Source organism: Aegilops tauschii, chromosome 1 (genome assembly GCF_002575655.3).
Source record: "Aegilops tauschii subsp. strangulata cultivar AL8/78 chromosome 1, Aet v6.0, whole genome shotgun sequence".
Taxonomy (NCBI): Eukaryota; Viridiplantae; Streptophyta; class Magnoliopsida; order Poales; family Poaceae; genus Aegilops; species Aegilops tauschii.
In genome coordinates this window covers 20,449,364-20,454,764 of record NC_053035.3, presented here as the reverse complement: position 1 = coordinate 20,454,764, position 5,401 = coordinate 20,449,364, and the positions used below count along the sequence as shown (strand labels likewise).

The following is a 5,401-nucleotide window of genomic DNA, read 5'->3' as shown; positions in this document are numbered from 1 at the left end:
TTCCTCAATACTTCTCCCCCATTACTCTCCCTCTTCTACCTACCTTTCTCTCTCTTCATTACTCCTAGCTAACTACACCACCTCCATTAATGCATCTCCTTTCTCTTTTTCCTTCCCCCTCCACTAGTTGAAGTTGTCTCCTCCCAAATTAGCTAGCTAGGTAGATGTAGCATTTAGTTAAGTGACCTATTTGCCCCCTAACTACATCTATCTTTGTCAAGAAGAGCTTTGTGCACTTTTGATCTCCCAACATCATCATCTCCACCGTGTGCTCGATCTCGAGATAGAGGTGTGATTAAAATTTCATGCTTTTGCAAAATGGAAATATGTGTATGTGTGTGATATGATAATTGGGCAATATGATGGAAATTGTGTGTGTGGCATGAGTTGACGCCAAATTGTGCTTTTGAGTTGCCTATGTTATGCCGAAATGTTGATTTATTTCTGTTTTGGCGAATTCTGGGCAAACTCTAGATCTATATGTCCTATTTTTAGGGAAGGTCATGCCGAATTTTTGTATGACTTTGATGCATGCACACATTTTTATAATCAATTTGTTTATTATTACCGTGCAGACGTTCATGATGGTCAGTGGAACGATGGTGGACAGGTGGTTGCGGTCGGCGGTGCAGGACATGAAAGAAAATAACCGGACAAAGGTTTTATGTCCATGTCGAAAATGCAAAGGAATAGTTTGGCTTGACCCCTATGACGATGGTCGTGTCGAAGCGCACCTGCTCATGACTGGTTTCATGGATGTCTATACTCGGTGGATAATTGAAGATGAGGATGACGATGTTGAGGACGCCGACACTACACCATGGTAGAGCTTAGGTGACACACTTCTATGGGCAAAGGTCTATTATTCTCTACAGAAAATCTGTGGGCATAGCTCTATAGCTTTGTAATCAGATCATCTGTCAACCATTGTACATCACTGTAGACAAACTATGTGTCGGAAATAACTCGATGACGTTGTATCTGCCGGCAAATGCCTAGTGACATATCATCTGTCGGCAGATGTGCGCGCCCCGATAGTTTTTCAGTCGGTGTAGATGTGTGCTTAGTGACATAACATCTGTCGGCATAGGTAGGATGTATACACATAGATTAAGTGTCGGCCTATGTGAACACGTGTCAAGCAACGAAAGGCCCAGAAATTGCGGCGTGAATTAGGCGCAAGAGCTCAAAATTTTCACTGCGCGCGGCCCAGTTTTCACCTCACCTTTGGCTAAGGACCCCCAAACGAACCCGTAGCCTCACATCCACTCGTGCTAACCCTACCCGCACCCGCCCGTCCCCCAATTTCTGCCGCCGCCGTCCTCGACCTCGGGGTCTCCGTCCTCGGACCCTTCCCTGCCGCCACCGGCGCCCATAGCCCCGAGCTCCCGGCCCCCTCCGTCGCCTGCCTTCCGCGTCCCCTTCGCTACCACCACATGGGCATCTTCGCTGGCCTGAGTCCCCGCCGACGCCAGTGAGCATATCCCAGATCCCCTGACCCCATCCGCTGCAAGCCTTCCCCGGTGTCGCAGCCGCCAGCAGCTCTGACCGCCGGGACCATCACCGACCACCGCTAGCCCTTACGAGGAACCATGCCAGCGCCCTCCTCTTCCTTCTCTCAGGAAAGGATCTCTTCTCAAACAAGCTCAGCCACACCTCCACCAATGGATCTATTTGTCAGTCAAATATGCCTAGTTGGTTGTATCTATCTATTTGTTTGATCTGATAAGCTCTAGTCTGTTATATGATGTTTTATTTCATTGAAAATGCTATGGATCTGGAAAAAAAATTATGTTACTCTGTTATGGGTCTGGTGTAACTCTAATGCTGATGCAATATTGTTCTCATTGCAGACTATTCATGCATTTATTTCTCTGAGAAAATGGTTATTATTTGTCTATAAAGATGCTTCTTACTTCCATGTATTGCCACCATATGAGTTATAACCCCAGACTGAGCTGAGCTGCCTCCACACCAAGGCCTTCCATGATCTTCTCTGTATCTCAACTTTGCTACCCATCCTACTTGCCATATTTTCGAGCACCTTAGTTTTCTGGATCAACTTAAATCCACATCAGTGTGTCATGAGGTCTCGTGCATACAAGTTTCATGCAGTTATATGTAAATTCCACATGTGAGACTAACAATTTCCAGTGAACTTTTTCTGCAGTACATGGTATGGAGTTTGGGTATGAAGCCCATGAATATCCGACCAACGGAGTGTTCCAAGTAGAACCGAAAAGTTGTTCCGTTTTTTATCTTCACTCGCTCTGTTTGCAATGGTACCACCAATATGTCCCGGGCTGAAGTTCGCACCACTTTCCTAGAGGATCGTGCAGAGGATTACCATGGGGACACTTATCACTTGATTGCCAGGAACTGTTACCATTTCACAGCTGACGTCTGCAAGCACTTCACGGGAAAGCCAACTCCTGGATGGGTGAATCGACTTGCCAGATTAGGTTAGAAAAATACATCTTAACAATTTCATGATCAATTGCTCCTGGGCTATGTAGATTCTGAACTGTTTCTGCCTTTACAGTTGCAGCACTATGTTCCATCCGCAACTCTGTGCTGACTGAAAACATCAAGGTTTCAGCGGTTAGAGGTGAAACTGCACACCTTGAATTCTCTGGTAAATTTTCCTTCCCTCTCTCTCTTGCTCTACATTTTTTGTACGCACTCGAGCGCTGCTTTGTATGGAAACATTTGGTGTGGTTATTTTACTTTCCTGTACAGATCCATTTTTACACTGCTTACTTGCTTAGACGCTAGCTACATTGATGCTGCTTCCAGTCCTTACGAAAGGTTTTGTTTGTTGACTGTAATTCACCATTTCAATCTATGATGTTACACTTAGCTTGCGCTACTTTGGAATGGAATGGCAATTGTGAACCAAACTAGAATTATCAGGATATTATGTAATTATGTTTACCCTTTTCTACCAAGTTGAAATACTATGGACATTTGAGGTGTTAACTGTAATCTGCAACCTGAAGCCTGAGATGTTCTATCTACTTGATTTTCTGTGTACATTTGAGAAATTGTACTATTAGAATTGGAGTGTGCACGATAGCGAATTGTCAGCATACATTGCTTGACTAGCCAGAATCCCTGAAGCTCACCACCACTCCTTCAACGTTCAACCATATAAATGAATAACTTGTATGGTTCACTTTACTGATCAGAGGACTTGTTGAATCCTGACTGCTATATGAGCATAAGATAGTTTATTAAGATACAACAGGGGAACATCTGGTGTAGTCTCCTGTCTTGTAGTCCCTTATTTTCTCAGTCCTGTACTTATGAACATTTTGCACATTTAAGCATGAACTTTTGAACTTGCACAATATATATTGCTTAGTCATGTACTTTTTATGCTTAAATTCAGTGTTCCACCTTGATATGCCTATGTCAACTGCACATAGTTAGAGTAAAAAATAGATGCAACTAGTGCATTTAAATACAGTTGTCATCATTACAATGCCAGTCACTAAGAAACAAGTTACTAACCCATCTAGTCTTGCCGATAATAGCCGAGAACCACAACCACCAGCATGCAGCTCAGGCAATGGGCGGAGAACGGATGGTTGCCCACTTCACGTAAAGCGAATGGTGGATGGAAGGCGACCTCACAAGGAACCAGGGCCACGACTTGCAGTGGGCAACCGGTGGCGAATGGAGGGCTTCCTCGCCGGTTACCTCATCTATTAGGTACATTTTTTGTTTCAGTAGTAATTAGCTCACATGTTATTGCATAAGAACAGTTTCTAAAATGTCGCTTTACAAGGTTGCTGGCCTATTGTTTCACTAAATTGCCTGTGTACATGTGTTGTAGTTTCCTTTTTTTTTATCCATGGTTATGTAGCTCTTAATCGTGAAAAATCGAGGGAGGTTGCGAAATACGCTGTCTTTTCTTTAGTGAATTCTTATATAACAGTCTATAAAATAAGCTACTGGGTTGTAGGATCTTTGTTTCAAATGGTCAACGCATTCATTGTTGATAAGACTGCAAGCACTGGAATACATTTCTATATAATATCATGTGAGCTAATTATAACATTTGTACAAACTATATTGTTAACTATGTTATCATGAGAATTTATTGATCAAATCTGTGTTAATCCACATATGAGCTTTTGAACAACTTGCGCCGATTCCACTTTCGTGACAAATGTGTGCAAACTGTTTTCAGGTACTTACCCAACTGGTGCACATGGATGTGATGACTTTGCAGCGTTTATGGACCAACCAACCTGTAATCATGGATATTACGTGTGTTGTAGACCATTTGGTGTTTCAGAGCTTGCACTTTGTGAATGTAGATACAGACTTGTGTGTTCTGGACCATCTTAGTTGAAGTCTCTCATACTAGCAAATAGTCCCATCCTTTTGTAACTTGTGTGTTTTGGGTGATTGTGAAGATGGCCAAAACTATGCTTTGTCAAGATTGATGTGTTTTTCTACTGGTGTTCCATGTATATGCATGATTCTGAACATATTTTCATTGCGGTGCAGTATGTGTTCATCTTGAACCTGCTTCTGGGTGAGGATAATAATTGAATATGTATTGTTTTGACTGCATATCAGCTTAGCAACAATTTATCTGTTGGCAAAGGAAATAACTGCCGGTGTAGGTAGGGTGTACGTTGATAGATTATCTGTTGGGGTAGATAGGGTGTACATGGCTAATAAAGTGTCGGCAAAGGTAGGGTGTATGTGCACACGCTATCTGTCGGCATAGGTAGGGTGTATGTTGTCTGATAAAGTGTCGGCGTAGGTAGGGTGTATGTGGACATACCATCTGTCGGCGTAGGTAGGGTATATGCCGACTGAAAAAGTGTCGGGAAGTAAACAACTGTCGGCAATACCTTTGCCCACAGCAATTCCTCCGACTCTTTCATCTTCTGTCAGCATTGGTGTTGGCTACAACTTATCTGTCGGCAAAGGTACCCTATGCCGACACATAGGTGTGTCACGTAAGCTCTATCGTGGTGTAGTGCGACGGGGCAGGCAATGACGACACGGGGCAAGACAAAGAGATGATCGATGATGGCGGCGGGGAAGAGGCCGGACATGGCGGAGGAGAAGGGGCCGGACATGGCGGCGGAGAGAACGACGTGGAATCCACACAACAGAGTTCATCGGTACTAAGTTCAATCGTGCGGGACCCTCATGTTCAAGCACTGCTTCGCAAGGAGATGAGTACAGAGAGAGCTGCTTCTAGAGAGGAGGCTAAGCTGGAGCAACTGGTGGTAGACTCGAACACTCCATTGTATGATGGTTGCAATCCTGAGGTGACCCGCTTGAGTTTCACGCTCCAACCCCTAAAGACGAAGGCTAAAAACAAATGGACCGACACTAGCCTCAATGAGCATCTCAAGTACATAAAGGATGTTCT

At 43.9% G+C, this 5,401-nt stretch overlaps 1 long non-coding RNA gene across 1 annotated transcript; it reads left to right on the top strand.

Moving 5' to 3' along the window:
• Positions 1 to 1,247: 1,247 nt before the first annotated feature.
• On the top strand, positions 1,248 to 4,507 carry LOC109769001 (uncharacterized). The gene is made up of 4 exons (XR_002234226.4): positions 1,248 to 2,462; positions 2,543 to 2,635; positions 3,537 to 3,714; positions 4,196 to 4,507. It is a non-coding gene; the product is annotated as an uncharacterized lncRNA (long non-coding RNA).
• Positions 4,508 to 5,401: the final 894 nt, after the last annotated feature.